The 24,965-nt window shown below is 41.8% G+C and overlaps 1 protein-coding gene across 1 annotated transcript in view; it reads right to left on the reverse strand.

The window, feature by feature from the left end:
• LOC109888995 (pro-neuregulin-3, membrane-bound isoform) overlaps positions 1 to 24,965 on the reverse strand; it is a 383,055-nt gene that overhangs the window by 45,926 nt on the left and 312,164 nt on the right. The gene's annotated exons all lie outside the window — the stretch shown is intronic.

Raw genomic sequence — 24,965 nt, forward strand, 5'->3', positions numbered from 1 at the left:
TTACAAAAAGTGGAAGATTGTTTCTGCAGTTTTGACTGTGGAGCTTAGTGGACACACAATTTTGTTGCCATGTATACAGTTGTGTTGTGTAAATGGTTCCCTGAGAATCCATGCAGCACAAACGTACTATTTACATTTATAAGGAAAATGTGTACATTTTATTGTAATGTACATTTTAGTCTGTGTGTCATATAGTTTGAACTATGGTGGAAAAATCGTCATCACTTAGGACAGTGGGGGGTAGCCCCAGAGAAACATATTGGTATACATGAATAAGTGGCTGAAACACTCCTAACACCAATGGCTTTGCCGCAGTGGAGATGTTATCTATCTCCTGAGCGTACTGTCAGAGGTAAGATTAATTACGCTGCATAGTGGAATACCAAGGGATCTGGGAGATCTGAGCTTAATCTCATCATTTTAAAGAGGGATGTCATTGCATCATTTCTCAGTCAGCGATCCTGAGACCTCAGCCTCCCTTCTAGAGATCTCCCTTCAATACACAGTGATATGGAGAGTAACGCAACAGAATGAGTATTCTATGAAAACGCTGTTGATGTATTGTACCTGTGAATAGAGAGAAAAGGAAAGCTGTACTGCAGGCCTACCTGGATATGCTGTACTTTATGTATATTTGTATTATAGTTATTCATGATGTCTTGTCATTGCCTTTCATCTTCAGATTCATTTTGAAAATAACAAATGTGTACAGCAACATCTATCTAAATCCAGAGGTGTGGCAGTAAGGCAACATCACAGCATAAAAGAGCATCACTAATTATAACGAGACAAGCTATTTAATATTGACAGCACAACCAGATGGCGTCCTGGTGCCGTTCACCCAGTTGGAACTGAACTCAGATCTGTAGAACATATTGTACCAATCTAAACCTAAAAATGGAACTCCTGTGTCTCATTGGTGCACTGCAACAGTGCGGGAAGGCCATCATATAAGAGTGATCCTACACATAGAATAGCAACACAAAGAAAAATAAAATCTATATTTTTCACTGGAGAGTCGTTGGCAGAACAAAAGTTCAATTTGTTATTCAGCTGGAGGTGACATTTGCGAATGCCATCTCCCCTGTACCAGTGTGGGCTGGCCGACGCAGAGCCTTGGTAGAACAATATGGCAGTGTGTACATAGGTCAGGGGAGGCTGCTGAGGAGAGTACGACTCATAATAATGTCTGGAACGGAATAAATGGAATGGTATAGAACTCATGGCAACCATGTGTTTGATACCATTCTATTCACTCCATTCCAGCCATTATTATGAGCCGTCCTCCCCTCAGCAGCCTCCTCTGACATAGGTGGCTGCTCCCTGATGTCTCTGTGTGATTGTGGCCAGACGGAGAGGCAGGTGCAGCCAGTGGGGTACCTGTGACCTGCCGGTCATCCTACTTCCCTTCCACCCCACACCTCCCTGAAGAACACTCAACATGCCAACATAGTCCCTCCACCTGTCTGCAGGTAAATGCGTAAAGAGGCAAAAACGACTAAAATAGCCCAGAAAAGACCACAAAAAAATGCAGACTCCCTAAAGCTGCTCTCCCTGGAAAAAGCCCCTCGTGTCGGTTGGCTGACATGTTGTTGGTTAGCTGACATGTTGTCCCACGGTGCCTCTGCCATTGCCTCGTTATTCATGGTATTGCCTCCACACCCACCAAGGTATCAAAGGTAGTTGGTTAAGGCTATTCTGGAGCCTTATGTGAGACTTTGTGAGTTTGTGGTGAAAGAATGCTGACGCACATGCCAGTATAGAGAGAAAGAAAAACATCCAGAAGTCTCTTTGAATATGCAGTTCACTCTAACTGATGACTATAATTGTCCTTCAATGTCAATGGTTTCAATACAAAGTCAGTCATTCTAACTGCAAGGCTTTTGTAAAGGCATTCTAAGTTCTTCACCTGAACTGTAGTAAAAAACAAAAGGGGGAAAAAATACCTTCTCAGAGACTACACTTCTGGTTGGCTGACATGTTGTCCCATGATCATGTCACTGCCTCCTCACACACCCAGGTATCCAGACAAGCCTGTCAAGGCCAAACCTTTGTGAGTCCCCCAGTGGTAAAAGAATGCTGCCATACTGTACATATAAAGAAAAGTACATTTTTCAGCAGTAACTTACCAGTTTCTTTGAATTGGCAATTCACTGTAACTATTGACTTTAATCGTCTTCTAATGCAGTGGTTTTCAAAACTCTCCTCAGTGACTCCCAGCCATTCCATGTATTTGAACAATTTCAGAGCTAGCACAATGTATTCAACATAGCCTTAGATTAGGTGAATCAGGTGAGCGAGTTCACACAACTGTGAAATATCTGGGGTTCCTGAGGAGATAGAAAATCTCTGTCTACCTGCAAGACCTGTGTAAAGGTGTTCAAAGTTTGGAACTGTAGTTAAGAATAGCAAACAAGGGGAACAAACAAAAATACCATCTCGTAGACTACATACTGTGGGTAACTGTGAATTACTGTGGTGCCCTGTACTGATAGATGAGACTCCATGGTTATTTCAACAACTGTACTTGATCATTCCGGAAGCTGACCCTCAGTTGCTGTTGGCGAGAGAAGTGAACTGCTACTGTCACAACTACTCTGGTTGAGATATCAGGTGAGGCATTGCCCTTGTCTGGCTACCCAAACTCCTTGCTCCGGTCAAACGCTATGCCACGCCCACGGACGTTAGTTTGTCCTCCGCAATGAGTCTAGGTCTGAGGACATTTCCAACGATTTTTAGAATGGAAATTCATTCTAGACCGTCTTATTAGTCCCAGAAACCAATGGGTTGGGCAAGAGACACACGTGGGTAAAGTGGTGTTTCGAAAATGTCTCATTCCTCATTCCTCAAACTCCATTTTCAAAGTGTGCTGTTCCTGGGAAGTTGTGTTTTACCTTTGAGAGGTCAATACATTTTCTGGCTGTCAGTTAAACAGTTTTCTACGTTTATAATGGTGCAATAAGAGAGGGAAAACACCAGCCCTGACTCTCCTATTGTGTGTGACACCATGAATTACTGTATCAATGTGCTGAGGGATCGCATCATGTTCAGAGTTTGAGAATACAAATGGTACTGGTATATGGCTTTGGAAATAAAACAGAATATGACATTATTTATTTCCAATTTAAGTGTTCTCATTTCTTTTTGTGCAAAAATCAATGTCTTGACGGATAGCCACCTCCTATGAGCTGAAGAGATTTGAATTGATACCTGATCGGTTTATGGTGTGCCTCTCTGAGGTACAGTATAGTAAAAAATTATCTTCCGAGATTAAAGATGGATAGAAAAGATATAAGATACACACTGGCTTTGACTCTTTCTCTTTTACACACACATATCCATTCTCTCCCTCTGTCACTGTGTGGACACTCTCCCTCTGTCTCCATGGACACTCAGCCATTTTGCTGGCCGTTAAGGCTAGCTGTCCTTCAGTGTTGTGACGCCTGGAGGCTAGCATGTCCTTGGATTCAGCCCTCTGTCTCCCTCTCTTTCCCTGTTGTGTCTGGAGGTTTTGCTATGGGAACCAGGTCCACCTGAGACATCTTGTCCTGCGAGAGACTGTCTGATGCCCGTTCCCCAATTCATAAATAAGGCAAACCCTGAACCAGGCTTTGAGCTCTACAGTATGTACTGTACAGTGTGTCCAAATCCTTTGAAACTTCAGTCACATTTTGGCCCAGGTGTGTAGGCAATTCAAAGTACTGTGAGTCTAGAGTTAGTTGCTGGTGATGAAGATGAAGTCTATGACCCTGAGAGCCACAACCACCCTCCACAAACACACTCTCTTCCGAAACCCTCATCCATTTGAAAACTAACAAACTAACAAAATGGCAGCCCTAATCATCTTAGTTTCCCAGTGTAACAGCCGCATTTCCCCTCAGGTTGATGATTAAATGATCCTGTGTTAAAGGATGTGAGTGAGTCAGGAGAAGAATCTGCAGTTTCATAGCTAATCTCATGCTATTGCACATTTTGCCATGAGGCTGAGAGAAAATGTTTCTGTTTTAACGCTTATTTCCTGCAATTCTACACATATTGTCATTGGGCAGAGAGAAACATTGCAGTTTTATAGCTGATGTCATGCTATTCTGCACATTTTGCAATGAGGCTGAGAGAATTTAGAACATTTAAAGCTAATTCTGTGCTGTTCTCCACATCTTGCCACGAGGCTCAGAGAAAAGGTAGCAGTTTTACTGCTAACTTCCTATAATTCTAAACATTTCTGCCATGGCTTATGACATGTTCATATGCTATCTGAAAGGGGGGGGGGGGGTTAGGGGCCCCAGAGAATTTTCGCCCCCACCGCCTTGATGCGGGGGCGTGTGGTACGATTTTATGTCCCTGTGTGCAGTTTGAAGGAAGTTGCTAATTCGCATAAGTGCAATTGCTAGCTAGTGTTAGCCCAATAACTGGAAGTCTATGGTAACTGTTAACATTTAGTTGATATCTTAGACTTCCAGTCATTGTGCTAACACTTGTTAGCAAAACTACCTCTAACTTCCTTCATACTGGATGCAGATACATAACAATGGTATCCATGAGTTCATCTGACTGTAAGGAAGTAGTTAAAGTGCTTAATTACCAAAATCCCAAAGTATACCATTAATGAAAATATTGAGGGAAAAATCATAAAAAGTGGGGAAAAGTGTGTTTTTTTGTGTGTGATTTGTCTCATGATTTGCCAACTCGTCCACAATGTCTCTGTCCTTCACATTAAACTCGCCAGATTGTAGTCCTCAAATCTGTGAATGGGTTACCTCTGGTTCGTTAAGCCACCCAAAGGAAAAAATGAATGGGGAAAGAATAGGGTTTTGGAATAAACGCTGAAAATAAGTTAACACAGGTTTAGGATATCATATACGTTTTGTTCTATGAGATAATAGCAGTCAGTTATCGTAACCTTTATGAATGTAAAGCCTTTTTGTGGTTTATGTGCTTTTTTATTACTTAAAAATTCACCAAAAGTGACGTTAGGTGATGAAGATTATGTCATAGAATACAACTAAAAAGATCTCATAAGCCTGTGTTTACCACAGACCTTATTTTCAGCATTTATCTAAAAACTCTACAAAAACTGCATTCTCTGTGCATGTCTTGACCAATCACGTTCACAGAAATTGCAGGTTGTGCAGGCTGGGAACATCCAAGGATGTATATAAACCCTAAATTGCTAATGCTACAGTATGCATTGTCCAGTGAGAGGCTTTGAAGCCACCCACCGGTGGGACATATTGGCACTCCCCAGTAGGAGCAGTCCTCCATAGAAATGAATGGACCATTGGGCACAAATCTCTCCACCTTCCTCTAGTAGCTTATCAATTTTTCAAAAATTATAACACATCTCTCCCGACAGACACAAGCAAAATCTGTTTACATAAATGTAGCACGCTACACCTAAACATGATCAAATTGACATGTATTTGTCGCCAGGTGTTAAAAGCGCGTAGCGTTATTCATTTATATCCACTAGATGACACTGTCGCTTTAGGAGATCCATAAATAAGGTGTGTAAGCGGTTATGGGATTGTGCATGTGCAGTGTGTAAGCGGTTATGGGATTGTGCATGTGCAGTGTGTAAGCGGTTATGGGATTGTGCATGTGCAGTGTGTAAGAGTGAGAGCAAGCAATTACACTGTACAGCTGTTGAAATCCATTGTGGGTCCAACATTACTTTAGATGGGTAAATAATACTTTTTTTATCTTACTCTTGTACCAGAATACATCATATTTTGCATCATCTGTAGTGTATTAGAGTTTATTTTGTAATATTTATGCCAGATGGTCATGTTAGCCTGTTGATACTTTCAGGTTGACATGAGGATGTTAGCTTCTTGCTAGCTGAATACAAGTGCTCTCGAAACCACGTTGTGGAGTTGATGATAACATTATTTGAAGCCTGAGTAATTATCAGAATTACATTCTATTTCTTGTAATGCTTCAGGGTGTTGTATTTTGTAACATTTTTGAATTGTAGCATTTCCCCCAGTGCTGTATGGGTGAGATGAGGACCTACTGTTCTATGTGGGGTTAGGGTATCACCTGGACAGTATTTTTGTAACTATTCATATTGTTTTATGACTAAATGTATTTTTGTTTTTCATGCAGAATGTCATTTTATTTATGGACACCTTGTACCCAGATATTTTAAATATTATAAAGTCCATTCTAACTGTGAACATTGTGGTCTCTGTATTTTATTGTGTTTTTCTATTGGAAGCAGAGCCACTACCGTTTATGCATATCACTTTTCACTTATTGTACTCAGATTATTTTTATGCACTTTACTAACATATTTATTTCATTTGATTGTGATTTAGACTGCACTTTACTTTATGGTGACTTCATCTTGTGGTGATATCCCTTCTACATTATCCTATTTTCAATGTAATTTCGACAGAATAAACAACCCCACATTAGTTTGTGTCCTGTGCTGGGTTTACTTTCGCCAGGCTACACATTTAATGGAAAATAGATGATTTTTCAGTCTGATCAACTGTTGACTACTAAGAACTAGAGGTCGACCGATTATGATTTTTTTTAACGCCGATACCGATTATTGGAGGACCAAAAAAGCCGATACCGATTAATCTGACAATTTTTAGAATAGTTTTTTTTTTTGTAATAATGACAATTACAACAATACTGAATGAACACTTATTTTAGCTTTATAATACATCAATAAAATCAATTTAGCCTCAAGTAAATAATGAAACATTTAATTTGGTTTAAATAATGCAAAAACAAAGTGTTGGAGAAGAAAGTAAAAGTGCAATATGTGCTATGTAAGAAAACTAACATTTCTGTTCCTTGCTCAGAACATGAGAACATATGAAAGCTGGTGGTTCCTTTTAACATGAGTCTTAAATATTCCCAGGTAAGAAGTTTTAGGTTGTAGTTATTATAGGAATTATAGGACTATTTCCCTCTATACCATTTGTATTTCATTAACCTTTGACTATTGGATGTTCTTATAGGCACTTTAGTATTGCCAGTGTAACAGTATAGCTTCCGTCCCTCTCCTCGCTCCGCCCTGGGCTCGAACCAGCAACACAACGACAATTAGCGCCCGCTAACTAGCTAGCCATTTCACTTCGGTTACACAAGACTCATCTCGGGAGTTGATAGGTAGGAAGTCATAAACAGCGCAACGCTTGATGCACAACGAAGAGCTGCTGGCAAAACGCACGAAAGTGCTGTTTGAATGAATGTTTACGCGCCTGCTTCTGCCTACCACCGCTCAGTCAGATACTTAGATACTTGTATGCTTGTATGCTCAGTCAGATTACATGCAACGCAGGACACGCTAGATAATATCTAGCAATATCATCAACCATGTGTAGTTAACTAGTGATTATGATTGATTGTTTTTTATAAGATAAGTTTAATGCTAGCTAGCAATTTACCTTGGCTTACTACATTCGCGTAACAGGCAGTCTCCTTGTGGAGTGCAACGAGAGAGAGGCAGATCGTTATTGCATTGGACTAGTTAACTGTAAGGTTGCAAGGTTGGGTCCCCCGAGCTGACAGGGTGAAAATCTCTCGTTCTGCCCCTGAACAAGGCAGTTAACCCACTGTTCCTAGGCCGTCATTGAAAATAAGAATGTGATCTTAACTGACTTGCCTAGTTAAATAAAGGTATAAAAATAAAAATAAATTTAATCGGCAAATCGGCGCCCAAAATTACCGATTTCCGATTGTTATGAAAACTTGAATCGGCCATTCCGATTAATCGGTCGACCTCTACTAAGAACAGCAGCTGCATACAGTCTCCTAACCCTAACCCTGTCCCTGTGGCCATGGTACATGAAGAGGTAACGTTGTGTCTTCATAGACCATTTGTTTGTGTTAGAAGGAAATAATGGGATCACATTTGTTTTATATTCAAACTTGGGCTGACTAGGCTACCAAAATGATTAACTGGAATGAATTAATAAACACAATAGCTGACATAGACTGGGTATTTTTTTTATTAGGCTTATAGTTGCATTAGGCAAGCCTACACAATGCAAACCTGCATAAAGCAAGCTCAGCTCTTTGAGTGCTAGCTATTGTCCAATCATGTTACTTTCTCTCTGTCTGTGTATAGGTGACCCCCTCAGTCCTTCTTTAACAAATAATTCATATGAACAAGTACAAGGTTGCTGCAATTGGACAGGGTTTTCATCCTCCCCGAGGCCAGGAGTTTGTTTAAAAACATGTGACCTGATTAGAATAATTCTGGTCCCATCATAGGCCATATCTGGTTAGGTAACCAGATCAGGAAAAACTACGGGCCCCAGGATCGAATAAAATAGTTTGCCCCACCACTCTGGAACCTGTGGTGTCACCTCTGGTTGAAGACAGAAGGACAGAATGGTTGACTCCACTCTCCTGTGTGGTTGTATCTCTGTGAAAGGCTTACACCTTCCAATCAGAAGTGTCATGCTGCGATACTGACTCAGCGCACTGTAGCTGGAAATAAGCTAGTAATGACTAACTGTCACACTTAACCACCACTCAAGCAAAATATGCACACAATGTAGCTACATCAGTTTTCTACACCATGTGCTGTGCTTAAATACGCTGTTGTTTGAGATGACATCAACTCTGAAGGGAATCATGGAAGCCAGACATGATTGGGACCACACATACTAAGACATAGGCATGCATGTCCACACAGGGTGAGTTTGGGGAGGCGTTTGTTGGGGTACAGCAGTTTGGTGATGGGGACAGGAGAGAAAGGAGTGGGTCTATCCCTCTGACAGATGGCCCAGCAGAGGCACTGATCACTCTTTACTCTCCAACATGATGCACTGTTTAGTTTTATACGTTCTGCATTCTTATTCAAAATTACAGTATCTGGTAGAGCATTAATTGTACTTAATTGTGTACTTATACACAAGCTGCCTCATGCTACAGAAACAGGAGAGTTTTGACTCAGACAAGGCTACTACTTAGATATGAAGCGATGCATTTGACATACAGTGCCTTGCGAAAGTATTCGGCCCCCTTGAACTTTGCGACCTTTTGCCACATTTCAGGTTTCAAACATAAAGATATAAAACTGTATTTTTTTGTGAAGAATCAACAACAAGTGGGACACAATCATGAAGTGGAACGACATTTATTGGATATTTCAACCTTTTTTAACAAATCAAAAACGGAAAAATTGGGTGTGCAAAATTATTCAGCCCCTTTACTTTCAGTGCAGCAAACTCTCTCCAGAAGTTCAGTGAGGATCTCTGAATGATCCAATGTTGACCTAAATGACTAATGATGATAAATACAATCCACCTGTGTGTAATCAAGTCTCTGTATAAATGCACCTGCACTGTGATAGTCTCAGAGGTCCGTTAAAAGCGCAGAGAGCATAATGAAGAACAAGGAACACACCAGGCAGGTCCGAGATACTATTGTGAAGAAGTTTAAAGCCGGATTTGGATACAAAAAGATTTCCCAAGCTTTAAACATCCCAAGGAGCACTGTGCAAGCGATAATATTGAAATGGAAGGAGTATCAGCCCACTGCAAATCTACCAAGACCTGGCCGTCCCTCTAAACTTTCAGCTCATACAAGGAGAAGACTGATCAGAGATGCAGCCAAGAGGCCCATGATCACTCTGGATGAACTGCAGAGATCTACAGCTGAGGTGGGAGACTCTGTCCATAGGACAACAATCAGTCGTATATTGCACAAATCTGGCCTTTATGGAAGAGTGGCAAGAAGAAAGCCATTTCTTAAAGATATCCATAAAAAGTGTTGTTTAAAGTTTGCCACAAGCCACCTGGGAGACACACCAAACATGTGGAAGAAGGTGCTCTGGTCAGATGAAACCAAAATTGAACTTTTTGGCAACAATGCAAAATGTTATGTTTGGCGTAAAAGCAACACAGCTCATCACCCTGAACACACCATCCCCACTGTCAAACATGGTGGTGGCAGCATCATGGTTTGGGCCTGCTTTTCTTCAGCAGGGACAGGGAAGATGGTTAAAATTGAGGGGAAGATGGATGGAGCCAAATACAGGACCATTCTGGAAGAAAACCTGATGGAGTCTGCAAAAGACCTGAGACTGGGACGGAGATTTGTCTTCCAACAAGACAATGATCCAAAACATAAAGCAAAATCTACTATGGAATGGTTCAAAAATAAACATATCCAGGTGTTAGAATGGCCAAGTCAAAGTCTAGACCTGAATCCAATCGAGAATCTGTGGAAAGAACTGAAAACTGCTGTTCACAAATGCTCTCCATCCAACCTCACTGAGCTCGAGCTGTTTTGCAAGGAGGAATGAGAAAAAAGTTCAGTCTCTCAATGTGCAAAACTGATAGAGACATACCCCAAGCGACTTACAGCTGTAATCGCAGCAAAAGGTGGCGCTACAAAGTATTAACTTAAGGGGGCTGAATAATTTTGCACGCCCAATTTTTCAGTTTTTGATATGTTAAAAAAGTTTGAAATATCCAATAAATGTCGTTCCACTTCATGATTGTGTCCCACTTGTTGTTGATTCTTCACAAAAAAATACAGTTTTATATCTTTATGTTTGAAGCCTGAAATGTGGCAAAAGGTTGCAAAGTTCAAGGGGGCCGAATACTTTCGCAAGGCACTGTATTTTGTCTGAATGAGATCCTTTTACAACTCTAGGATGGACATATTCAATCGTCTTTTTCTTTTGCCAAATGAGTTTGCTAATGTGGCTATTGGTACTATTGATGGTAATAATCACGGTATAAATGACCATAGCAGAAGTGATGAAACTAAATGTCTGTCTTTATGTGTTCATCATTTAATAATTCGTTATATTAATTAATTCAAGTTAAATGAATAAATTACAATACATATTGTGTGCTCTGTCTGCAAATACAGGCACACACACACAACCCTGACTGTCTTTAATCGCCCACATTCCATTAATCAGCTAGTTTCTTTACTGCTGAGGTCACTGTACAAATATAGCATTTGAAAAGAGGGGCCCAGTAGCATAGGAAGTAAGGAGGCCTCACATAGCCTTACCTCCAAAATCACATTGTTGTCACACCTGGTTCTCCATGAGGCTAGACATCCTGGTCTCATAGACTAGATGTAACATAGTAAACCTGCTTCTCTTTACTATGCTATGTCTACCTATACTATGTCTACCCATTTACTATGCTATGTCTACCCATGAGTCCAGGTACGACTAGAGGTATAGTAGCACTGTCTCTCAGAGTGTACTACCCTAACCCACCACACCCCCACTCTCCTGAGACCAAATAGAAAAAAATAGTATTGGATTCTCATCCATTTGCAATATGGGAATAAACAGTGGAGCTGACCCAGCACTTTTGAGTTAATGAGCTCCTTTGGTACAGAATCCCAATCCCATGTAGTCTCCATCACTTTTGAGTTAATGAGCTCCTTTGCTACAGAATCCCAATCCCATGTAGTCTCCATCACTCTTGCAGTCACTTTTAGCTACAGCAGATAAGGCTACAGAGAGGCGGGCATTTTGAAGTCTGTGCTGCTTTGTGACTGGCTGAGGAGAGGAGCAGGAGTGTATAGAGCCCACTGAGACTGGTGTCTGCGATGGGGGATCTGCCCCCAGCTACAACCATGCACTAAGCCTCTGCTACCACTTACACACACAAAGTGTCAATCCCACTGGCACAGCTAGATTGTCGCTCTGTGTTACTGTGTTTGAAGTGGTAAGTTAATGGCAATGAATGTGCATTCTCAATACTCAGCTAGAGGCATTTCTTTCCCATCATCTTGACTTGTTGCCATGAATACCCATACAATCACATTTTTAGTTGGTGTAATCAAAAGTCTGAATTAATTAGCCTCCTACTTTACCAATCTGCTTTTTCTGCAATTCAGAGAACAGGATATTCACTGCATCACTACCATACCACCTTTATAACCACAACTACATGTACTGTAAGGTGGGAAGTAATATTTACCAGTAATAATACAATACACCTGACCTTGGTTGTACTTGAAGGCAGTATAGTGAAGCAGGTAAGGAAGGAGGTCCTGTCTTTCTCTGAAGTAAGTAAGATGTACTGACTGCTCTTATTAAGCCTATGCTCTACACCTTTGTATCTGTACCAACAAATGTCAAATAAAGGGTGGTAAATTTGAGGGGTCTGCCAGTGGATTCAGAGTAAATCACACAGCCCTTGCAGCAATAAAGCAACACACGCACGCAAAGGCGCGCACACACACACACACACACAGTAGTGTGCTGATCCCTGTGACCATATCTGCAAAGGTGTAGTCAGGGGCAGATTGGCCATCTGGCAATTCTGGCAAATGCCAGATGGGCTGGACCATATTTTAAGTTGGGTGGGCTTGTTGAAATTGACACACACACAAAATATATATTTTTATATAAAAAATAGATGTTTACATGGCTTGCACCCATATTTTCTGATGAGCTGAGGTCACACAAACTCATATTCAAAGTCAAACGTGGCATCAGCAAAAAGACCTGCTCCAACTCAGTCATTAGACAGCCAAGATCATGGAACATTAAAATTGGCACCAGTGCCTATAAACGTACAAAGAACACATTCTACAATGTCGTCTCACTCAAAACTTCATATTTTTTGGGACAGATAAAAATAGCATTATCCTCATGATTCCTGTACTGAAAGTGTCTGCCCTGCTCCTGTGGATGATTCTCTGGGGCTTGTTGCATTTGGTTCATATAACATTTGAAAATGCAATTGCGGGAAAAGCAGTTTAGGAAGCTTTGTCCCCTTGTCCCTGACGAAGAGAGGAGGGTCTCCGCTTTCTGTAGGTATAATGTTTATATCTCAACTCTCAATATTCAACTCAATAGCAACTATTTTACAAACAAGATATTTGATAAGTCTTGTGCACCAGACATTGCTAGGGCATAGGCCTTCTCGTGGGTAGAAGCCTTCAACTGCAACATTTCTTTAGGACATTACATTTACTGTTGGATGAATACATGGCTACTAGCAGTGGGTATTATGTTTAGAATTTGCGATCAAGTTAATGTGTTTTGAGTTTCCTTTTTCTCAGGTATTGAACCCCAAATTAATTAGCCTATGATATTAGTGCACATAAAAATATAGGCCTATGTATATAATTATTGAAGCCAAAAAATAATTTGACAGTAAAATATAGCAGCTATAGTCTAACTGTCAAGCCAAAATTCATGACAATCAATGGAATAGCTTGCACATCAAAATCTCTTGAATCATGCATTCCTGCTTGGACATGTTAGATGAAAAAACGTATTTCTTGAGTCTATTACACTTCTTAATAAAGCACTATGAATTAATAAAGCACTATGAAGCACTATGATTCAGTCAGGGAATACATATGACAGGCACTAATCGAACACAAGTCGTTAGCTTGGCTTTTATAACGTACAAGGCTCAGACAGACAGGCGGGCAGGCGGGCGGGCGGCCCAGTGGTGAGTTGTATCTCCAGTGGTGTTTTTACAAATTGAATTTGTTTTAAACATAAGCTGATTTTAAAAGAGGAGGAGGACAATGTCTCGCCAGTCACTGGTACAGAAATGGTTGCGAAACACTGTATTGTAATGCCAATGATGTGTGTCAGCACTACTGCCTGTGTCTAAGTGCGGGGATATGGTGTGTGTGTATGGCTGGTAGCCTACTGGGGGGGGGGGATAAAATGCATGGGCTGAATTCTTGTCCCAGTATGCCCCTGGGTGCAGTAATGGAAAAACGTGATGGATGTCTCCAGAAAGCCCTGGCACACTCCTCTTGGCTCCAATCCAATTCCAAATACTTGTGTCCTGAGCTCAACGTACAACCTGATCTTTATGACAAATGGCTTTTTAGAGGGCCTTTTACAACCTTGCTCCGTTTCTCCAAATAAAAACATGAATACTGAAATAAAATTAAATACAGTAATGTCATATCCAGTAAAACCGATTTCATCCTCATGAATGTTTTAGGCCAAACATGGACCTATCTTGCTTGTTAGAACCTCATAAAGCTCTTTAAATCAGGGCTGTAAAAGCTTGTTATCTTCCTCCCGGCTGGAGGCCTCTCTCAGCCAGAACAGATCTCTGCCACCCTGACTCACAGCATGGATCACCCCCTGCCCAAAATAACAACTACTGCCCATCAGTTATCAGTTGTTAATACTGCCTAACACATTTGTGTTTATCAATTTAGGGCTAATAGGGTTGCTCCTTCCTGTCGGCTCAGATCTATCAGGATGGGCAGTGAACTGGGGTTATCTGGATGCCTCGCAGACAAGGACAAGAGTGTAGCTGCCAGAGTTGGTCTCTGATTTGAACATAGAGGGGTGATGTAATGTTTATCGCTTCTTTAACCCCTGCTCTTACTTTATCCGGGAGACCAACTCTGACTAGTGATGCGTACAAGGTTTAACATCCCCTAACAGAATGCCCAGCATTCTCCTCTCCTTTAATTCCCCTCTCTCTCTCTCTCTCTCTCTCTCTCTCTCTCTCTCTCTCTCTCTCTCTCTCTCTCTCTCTCTCTCTCTCTCTCTCTCTCTCTCTCAATGTTCAATTCAATTCAAAGGGTTTTATTGGCATGGGAAAGATGTCTACATTGCGCAAGCAAATCAAATAGATAATAAACAAAGTGAAATCAACAGTGTTGAAACGATGTGCAAATAGTTCAAATAAAAAAGGGAAAATAAATGAACACCTTAAATGAACACCTTAAATGAACACCTTAAATGAACACCTTAAATGAACACCTTAAATGAACACCTTAAATAAACACCTTAAATGAACACCTTAAATGAACACCTTAAATGAACACCTTAAATGAACACCTTAAATGAACACCTTAAATGAACACCTATTTGCACATCGTTACAACACTGTTGATTTCACTTTGTTTATTATCTATTTTATTTGTTATGGCAATGTAGACATCTTTCCCATGCCAATAAAACCCTTTGAATTGAGTATGGATTGTATTTACAATTATGTTTGTTCTTCACTGGTTGCCTTTTTCATGTGGCAACAGGTCACTAATCTTGCTGCTGTGATGGCACACCGTGGTATTTCGCCCAAAATTGGATTTGTTTTCAAATTCTTTGTGGGGTCTGTGTAATCTGAGGGAAATATGAGTCTCTAATATGGTCATACATTTGGCAGGAGGTTAGGAAGTGCAGCTCAGTTCCTATCTCATTTTGTGGGTAGTGTGCACATATCCTGTCTTCTCTTGAGAGCCATGTCTGCCTATGCCGGCCTCTCTCAATAGCAAGGCTATGCTCATTGAGTCTATATATAGTCAAAGCTTAATTTTGGGTCAATCACAGTGGTCAGGTATTCTGCCACTGTGTACTCTCTGTTTAGGGCCAAATGGCATTCTAATTTACTCAGTTTTTTTTTGTTTTGTTAAATCTTTCAAATGTATCAAGTAATTATCTTTTAGTTTTGGTTGGGTCTAATTGTGGTGTTGTCCTGAGGCTCTGTTCATGTTTGTGAACAGAGCCCCAGGACCAGCTTGCTTTGCTTAGGGTACTCTTCTCCAGGTTCATCTCTTTGTAGGTGAGATTGCTTCCTTTTAGATGGTTGTGGAATTTAAGGTGGTTGGGGTTATTTTCTGGATTTTGATAATTATCGGGTATCGGCCTAATTCTGCTCTACATGCATTATTTGATGTTTTACTTTGTACACAGGGGATACCTTTGCAGAATTCTGCATACAGAGTCTCAATTTGGTGTTTGTCCCATTTAGTGAATTATTGGTTGGTGAGTGGACCCCACACCTCACAACCATAAAGGATAATGGGTTCTATAACTGATTCAAGTATTTTTAGCCAGATCCTAATTGGTATGTCGAATTATGAGTTCCTTTTGATGGGGTAGAAATCGTTCACAGCTTTGTGGAAGTTACCACAAGATCCCCTCCCTCCCTCCCTCCCTCCCTGTGAGTAAGACTGGAAAATCTCCATAATCGTTCTGCCCTTGTTCTGTGGGCACAGCTGGATTGCGAAAATGTTTTTCTGTCACCACTTCTGTAAGTCAAAGATTAACTTAATCTTTTCAAATGGTTAGCACACAATGTACATTTATACCCCCACTCATCAGCCTCCCTATCCACCTGCTCAAAACATTAAAGGAAATGCCATCCCTAACTCAAAATGTCTAAGTGTAAACGACATCACGCTGCTTGCTTAGCGAGTACCACTTCCTCCTGATTCGGCTCATACCGATGCACAAACCAGGGACTCGCAAACATACGCATCTCACCCAGAAGTACCATCAAAAAACTAGCTAATTGGCAGCGTAAGTGGAGACACAAGACGTCTGAGTGGCAAACTTCAGATCCGAAACATGGTGGAACCCACCTTTTCACCTCACCTCTTACTCTCACCATCATTTTTACAGTCAAGTCAAGCAAAATATAAATGTTCTTCCTATGAATGGAGGTGTAGGACTTGTGCCTCTCTCATAGAGCCTTGAAGCAGCAGTCAATCATGATCAGATGAATTATTTAACAGAAAACCTCTTTCACCCCTGCCCACCCAAACAACCCCATAGGTCTTGTGTCATGCACCATAGGGTCAGCAAAACACATTAGTAACACCGACACCCAACAGACCATGTGACTCAACAGTCAGACACCTACGGTCAACGACTGTCTTCTCCATTAATGTGGAGATAAGAAATTATCTTATGATGACACTTGAGTTAGATTAGTCTCCCTTTGAAGACCGCTTGAAGACTGGTTGAAGACCGCTTGAAGACCGCTTGAAGACCGCTTGAAGACTGGTTGAAGACTGGTTGAAGACTGTTTGAAGTACTTGAGCAATCTTGAAGTTATACGATTAGGTGTGAAAATCATGTACCATTTAAAACATGGTACTGTATGGATGGTTTTAAGACAAGTCTCTGGTGACTTGTTCGACTTGCTTCAAATTCACGAAGCAAAGACACTAGCTATTTGGAGTGAATCTTGTTTACAGTACACCCAATAGACTGAGAGCATCCTTAAATTATACTATGGTGTTTGCTTCCAGCAAACTGACAGGTGACATTTAACAAATATAATATCTCTCAGTGAGTGTAAAATGCAAAAAAAGGGATTGCGTGATTTCTATTTTTGTTGGCAAGCATAATTTCTACATGATCGGAGCTGCGTGAGGCATAAAGTTCCATATTAAAGATCTGACAGCTTTTGGTAGGTGAAAACATATGGGTGGAAGTTATGTGAAGGTCATTTAGTAGGCTAGAACCGACACAGCCATTTGAAATCCATAAACTGGAGTGAACAAGGAGGGGACACCTTTTTGGATTGGAATGCAGCCCCAGAGCCACCTCCTCACATCTTCTCTTGTCCAAGTGGATCAGTTTGGCCCATGTGAGAGTGATAATGACAGACAGGCTGGCCACTCCAGTGGCCCCGTGCAGGGTGAGAGGGAGGGAGGGTGATGGAATGGTGAGTTGGAGAAGTGACTGCCCGCCAAGCCTGTGAGACTGTGCCTGCGCCTGCGGGGCAGTGGGTCCTGGAGGGAGCCCAGATGGACTATAAAAGGAGCTTCCCTTAATTCAGTTAGACACCAGTTGGTCTGAAGGGAACGGTCTGAGGGGGTGGAGGAAAATGCTGTGGAGAACGCCGGGTTTAGCCTGAGGTAAAAGAGAGAGAGAGGGGCTTGGACGAGAGGCCTGGCAAAAAGACCTGCTAACTTCAGGTTGGTTTGGGAATGTATGCTCAGTTTCAGCTACTGTACAAGCATGGACAGAAATGGATGTGACGATCGAGCTATCTGTAACTGAAACTCTATTCTCCTGGTCAGATTGGGCGGTGGTGGTGGTGGGGGGGTTGTGCTCTTACACATTGAAATGACAGCTGCTGATGGCATATAGTGTAGGTGAGCATGTTATTTTTTGTATTTTCCTGTTCCAAGAAGTGAAATAGGCGAAGGCTGGTGTTTCAGATTGGGACAAAAACTGAATAACATAAGGAGGTTAAAATGTAATCACAAATTCATATTGCTCACAAACTCCATCCATGAGCACTGAAAGGATGTACCTCAACATTCCCTCTCTTGCCTCCTTTGTTTCATTGCCAGACAGCTGACTCCTATTCTCTACTGATTCTCTTCCACTCTAAACTCTTACTTCCACTCCAACAATGCAGCCTATGGGAGCAGCCTGCTTCTTCCTGAACCTATTGGGCCAGAATGGCTGAGAGTTGCCTTGGAACAGAGAAACAGAGGTGGACAGAGAAACACCTCTGACTACAATCATAACCACAGAGCTGTGTGGGGCAACTCTGGACAAGCACAGAGCTGTGTGGGGCAACTCTGGACAAGCACAGAGCTGTGTGGGGCAACTCTGGACAAGCACAGAGCTGTGTGGGGCAACTCTGGACAAGCACAGAGCTGTGTGGGGCAACTCTGGACAAGCACAGAGCTGTGTGGGGCAACTCTGGACAAGCACAGAGGCCTGGAATTGTTCTATTTCCTCCAGGCACTGGCAGCCTACGTAACTGAAGTCCCTGCGGCTTTAAAAAAAAAGTTGAATAGTCCAGCCTTCCATTGCCAAAATAACACATTTTGACAGCCATGTTTCCCCTAAGGACTGCAAGAGCAAATGATTGCAGACAATTGCTACTGTACATGGTTTAATTTAAAGTAGAATGAAAATGTATATTAAATAACTTGCTATGCTGCTCTTTCCTGGGCTGACACGCTTACCTGCAATGGTACACTCTAATAATACTCACACCCCAATACTTTATAAGAAATTAACAAGGATACTAAATCCAGTGTCAACTTGTACATGTATAGTGAAAAGCAATAAAAGGTTATTTCAATCTAAAAATGAAGCCTTTCTCTGTAGCACCCATTCACATATCTCATCCATGAAAATCACAGAGCCAGATAAGTATCACTGTTTTCCACCTGTCAACCTGGCAGCCTGTCATTACTACTTTGCAGGTTCTGACTACTGTGGCTGTTACTGGGGACACACAACAGTGGATAAGAGAGGAGGGGAGCTATAACACAGTACAACATCTACAATCAAACTGAGCTGTCATTACAGCGATCCACTGATTATACTTTTGTAAGCCTTGAGTCCCACTTATATCGGATTGACAGCAGTGGATCTCCATAGTGCTACCCCCAAGCAGGTAGAGCCTGCGATTTGCTGGCCCTGGTCAGCTGACTGCGTTCCCTGGATCTCCATAGTGTCGCTTTCTCAGTGGATGGCATTTGTTTAGTGTATGCTAGAACAACTTTGAGCTTCCAGATTTTTCCAATAAAGAACCCCAAAAATGTATATAAGACAGCAGGCTAAATGTTTATATAACCCATGTATCATCTTAAACATCAACTACTACAACTAATAAAACACCAAAGACTGTATTACTGTGTCCTGACAAAGTGACTGGTAGATTTCAAGACGTTAAGCATCGGAACACAGAGCAGATTGGCTACAGTATTCCTCCACTAGTTAGCCCTCCTCCAGCAGAGAGTGAGAGGGAAGAAGGGAACAGCCTCCCATCCTCTGTCATCCCAGCTTTAATAGCCCATCGCCAGGGAGAGCACAATCCGCATGCAGCAAGCCGTTACAATGCGCTAGGATAATCGGCATAGAACTCCCATATTATTCATTACAATCCAGCTGACATGATCCATACCTCACTGCAAATGGCCCATCCAAAACCATTACCATGGGCTTGTATAAATATTTTACAAGTGTGAACAAGCGGAATCGCACTGGGCCGTGCCAGATGAATTGCCACAATAAATATGAATTTCCTTTTGCACCAGTGTTATCCTTTAATACATATCTCAGAAGGTAAATTGGCTTCAGCAATCGCAATCCATTAAGCCTTTTGCATCAACAATTCTACATTTGCCACCAAGTTCACCCACTGTGGGAGGAACGTGATTTGTAGGACAATAGAGGCATGACTTGTTTTTGTCTGCTTAAAAAAAATATCTAATTCTATACAGGCATAATGGATTTGGTTATCGGAGCACAGAAACCTCACTAAGCTATTATCTAACACTTTGTCCACTCTGGTGGAAAGAATCTCCTGAGGAATGATTCATGTGATTAACTATACCCTGCTTTTGCATCCTCAGGCATCCTAAAACTGGTCCAACACTGTACGCCACACAAAAATGAATGTTTTGTATAATCTTTTCTCTAATATTTTTATGTGATTGACCTGACTGTACAGATGAAATGATATTTTCTGATGGTTTATTCCTTTGTACAGTCTTAGTCCACCTTTGTTGCATATCATTAATACTGCAGCTCACCATTGTTCGCCACCGGCCTCCCATTCATCAATACATCTTTTAATTGTGAAAGCAATTACTGGGAGTTTTGCTTTGTAATCTGTTGAATTTCAATGGCCTTTTATTACGGGATCAGTCCTCACACCTTACAATTTTCTCAAATGTACTCGCTGCTAATGTATAGTGACGGGGTCACATACAAGCAGAAAGTCTCTCAGGTGCTTTTTTATCAGAAGAGGTTGGAGTACATAATGGTAGGAATGTAAGAATGCAACAGGGGAGGTGATTTTACCCACGCTAGGCTACTTTATTCCGCTAAACTACACGCCCACCTCGGCTCCTGCAGAGTTCACACAAACTGTACAGTATGTGGAGTAATGCGACTTCCTGATGTTGTGACAGAGCGGGTTGGTGCTGAGTGCTGCTAAGCCCCCTCTTTCCCTTTCTGACAATTTGAACGTAGCATGGCGATGTCTCCAGTGATCAGCCTTCACACTTTTCACTCCTGCGTGGGAGAGGCTGTGCTTAAAGGAATCTGCAGAAATACGTCTCTCTCGCTGTGTTTCAGTGAGGAGGACTGGAAGGGGATGGAATAGTTCTGCTGCTCACAAAGCCCTGTTCCGTTTAGAACATGTGTTTGATATGAAACGGCACAGCATCACAAAATAACATGTGGCATTCACCTGTTCACCTGCTTGCTGTTTGAGGTTTTAGGCTGGGTTTCTGTACAGCACTTTGTGACATCAGCTGATGTAAGAAGGGCTTTATAAATATATTTGATTAAAGTAAATTTGATGTACATTGTTCATAGTTTAGTTCAAAAACTACAAATGCATACGTTTATTGTTACAGAAGTAATGTTAACATCTGGACTGAGACTGATAGGCTAGCTATGTGATGGTTAGTTAAAAGGTACGAGACCTAAACTGTGTAACTTGTTAAAGCTTATTAAACCTTGTTAAAGATATACTACATGACCAAAATTATGTGGACACCTGCTTATCGAAAATCTAATTCCAAAACCAAGGGCATTAATATGGAGTTGTCACCCCTTTGCTGCTATAACAGCCTGCACTCTTCTGGGAGGGCTTTCCACTAGATGTTGGAACATTGCTGTGGGGACTTGCTTCCATTCAGCCACAAGAGCAGTAGTGAGGTCGGGGACTGATGTTGGGCGATTAGGCCTGGCTCGCAGTCAGCTCTGTACAGGCCAGTCAAATTCTTCCACACCGACAAACTATTTCTGTATGGATCTTGCTTTGTGAACAGGGGCATTGTCATGCTTAAACAGGAAAGGGCCATCCCCAAACTGTTGCCACAGAGCTGGAAGCACAGAATTGTCTAGAATGTTGTTTCATGCCTTAGCATTAAGATTTCCATTCACTGGAACTAAGGGGCCTAGCCCGAACCATGAAAAACAGCCCGAACCTTTATTCCTCCTCCACTAAACATTACAGTTGGCACTATGCATTGAAGCAGGTAGTGTTCTCCTTGCACCTGCCAAACCCAGATTTGTCTGTTGGACTGCCAGATGGTGAAGTGTGATTCATCACTCCAGAGAATGTGTTTCCACCGCTCCAGCGTCCAATGACGGCAAGCTTTACACCGCTCAAGCCAATGCTTGGTATTGCACATTGTGATCTTAGGCTTGTGTGAGGCTGCTCGGCCGTGGAAACCCATTTCATGAAGCTCCCGACGATCAGTTCTTGTGCTGACGTTGCTTCCAGAAGCAGTTTGGAACTCAGTAGTGAGTGTTGCAACCGAGGACAGACCATTTTTACGTGCTACATGCTTCAGCACTTGGTGGTTTCGTTCTGTGAGCTTGTGTGAACTACCATTTCGCGGCTGAGCCATTGTTGCTCCCAGACGTTTCCACTTCACAATAACAGCACTTACAATTGACCGGGGCAGCTCTAACAGGGCAGAAATTTCACAAACTAACTTGTTGGAAAGGTGGCATCCTATGATGGTGCCATGTTGACAGTCACTGAGCTCTTCAGTTAGGCCATTCTACTGACAATGTTTGTCTAAGGAGATTGCATGGCTTTGTGCTCGATTTTATACACCAGTCAGCAACGGTTGTGGCTGAAATAAGAGATTCCACAAATTTGAAGGGGTGTCCCCATACTTTTGTATATATAGTGTATGACAAGTTGTGATCATGAGCCTCCTACATCTGTCAGAAAGTGTCACCTGCGTGGAACTGTTTTGCTTTATGCTATTGAAAGCTATTCTTCCAGACACAAACGGATGGTAGTGATAAAATGATGAATAGTTTCTAATGTAGATAGGGATTACAAGGCAACTAAGGGCTCAAATGACAGTGAGAGTCCCCATGTGGTAGGAGTTCAGCGGTGCACTAACAACTGATCCATAGGATTTGAGTCTGCATAGTGAGCTCACCCTTGAAATAATCTGAACACCTACTCTCTACATACCCATTGACCCAGGAGATTTATACTTTTGCCTTTCTCTATTATGGGTAGATGTATGAATTACACAATTGAAGGCCTTTATGCATTCAAACACAACTTTTTATGCATTCATAATTGCATTATTGCATTCATGATTTTATACGTGAAATCAAATACGCAGGTTTTATTCCTCAGAATGGAAAGTGCACTGTGCTATAGATCAGCATTGGTGTCAATTCCATTTAAATTCAAACCACATTTTTCTGCATTGAAGAGAATTTGAATTTGAAATTTGGTGTACTTCCTGAATTTACTGGAATTTAAATGGAATTGACCCCAACCCTGCTATAAATGTATCTCCTGTAGTGGATACAATGCTGCAGTACATGAAATCAGATCTCATAAAGATACATTGGCAGATAATGTGTTTTCCCTCTATGCTGGTCCAGGGCAGAATTAAATTGAATTGAAATTCAATCTGTGGATGAGGATGGTCTTTCTGAGGTCTAATACTGTACATATTGATAGTATCTACAGTACATCACTAGGGCCAAGCTTTCTGCCAGCCAGGCCCTCTATACTAGGCGATGTCAGAAGAATGCCCCAAAAATGGTCAAAGACTCCAGCCACCCAAGTCATAGACTGTTCTCTCTGCTACGACAAGAGGTACCTGAGCGCCAAGTCTAGGTCCAAAAGGCTCCTTAACAGTTTCTACCCCCAAACCATAAGACTGCTGAACAGTTCATCAAATGGCTACTCGGACTATTTGCATTGACCACTATTATTATTTATTTTTTAAATTTGCACTGACTCTCTTGTATTGGCTCTATGCACACTCACTGGATTCTAACCACACACTCACACATACTCCCCCGAGACTCCAACACACACACACAAACATACATATTGACGCCACGCTCGCTCGCTCGCACGCTCAAGCACACACACACACACACACACACACACACACACACACACACACACACACACACACACACACACACACACACACACACACACACACACACACACACACACACACACACACACACACACACGCACACATCTTCACATACTGTATGCTGCTGCTACTCTCTGTTTAGTATCTATGCATAGTCACTTTACCCCAACCTACATGTACATATTACCTAAATTACTTTGACTAATCCATACCCCTGCACATTGACTCTGTACCAGTACCTCTTGTATATAGCCTTATTAGTGTTATTTTATTATGTTGCTATTTTTCCTTTAGCTTATTTAGCACATTTTCCTTAATTACTTTTTAAAACTACTCTGCATTGTTGGTTAAGGGCTCGTAAGTAGGCCGGCAGGTAGCCTAGTGATTAGAGTATTGGACAAGAAACCGAAAGGTTTTAACTTCCGGTGCCGACAGTGATGGCCGCCTCGCTTTGCGTTACTAGAAAACTATGCAGTATTTTGTTTTTTTACGTGTTATTTCTTACATTGGTACCCCAGGTAATCTTAGGTTTTATTACCTACAGTCGGGAGGAACTACTGGATATAAGAGCAACGTGAACTCACCATCATTACGACCAGGAATATGACTTTCCCGAAGCGGATCCTCTGTTTTGCCCACCACCCAGGACAATGGTTCGGATCCCAGCCAGCGAACCAAAACAACGACGCCGTAAAAGGGGCAGACGAAGCGGTCTTCTGGTCAGGCCCCGGAGACGGGCACATCGCGCACTGCTCCCGAGCATACTACTCGCCAATGTCCAGTCTCTTGACAACAAGGTTGATGAAATCCGAGCAAGGGTAGTATTCCAGAGAGACGTAAGAGACTGTAACGGAAACATGGCTCACTCGAGACATGCTATCAGAGTCGGTACAGCCAGCTGGTTTCTTCACGCATCATGCTGACAGAAACAAGCATCTTTCTTGTAAGAAGAGGGGTGGGGGGGGGGTATGCCTTATGATTAATGAGACGTGGTGTGATCATAACAACATACAGGAACTCAAGTCCTTCTGTTCACCTGACTTAGAATTCCTCACAATCAAATGTCGACCGTATTATCTACCAAGAGAATTCTCTTTGATTATAATCACAGCCGCATATAAATCCTCCCAAGCAGACACATCGATGGCCCTGAACAAACTTTATTTGACTCTATGTAAACTGGAAACCACATATCCTGAGGCTGCATTCATTGTAGCTGGGGATTTTAACAAGGCTAATCTGAAAACAAGACTCCCTAAATTCTATCAGCATATCGAATTGTGCTACCAGGGCTGGTAAAACCCTGGATCATTGTTATTCTAACTTCCGCGACGCATATAAGGCCCTCCCCCGCCCTCCTTTCAGAAAAGCTGACCACAACT

The sequence above is a fragment of the Oncorhynchus kisutch genome, linkage group LG4, assembly GCF_002021735.2.
Source record: "Oncorhynchus kisutch isolate 150728-3 linkage group LG4, Okis_V2, whole genome shotgun sequence".
NCBI classification, from domain to species: domain Eukaryota; kingdom Metazoa; phylum Chordata; class Actinopteri; order Salmoniformes; family Salmonidae; genus Oncorhynchus; species Oncorhynchus kisutch.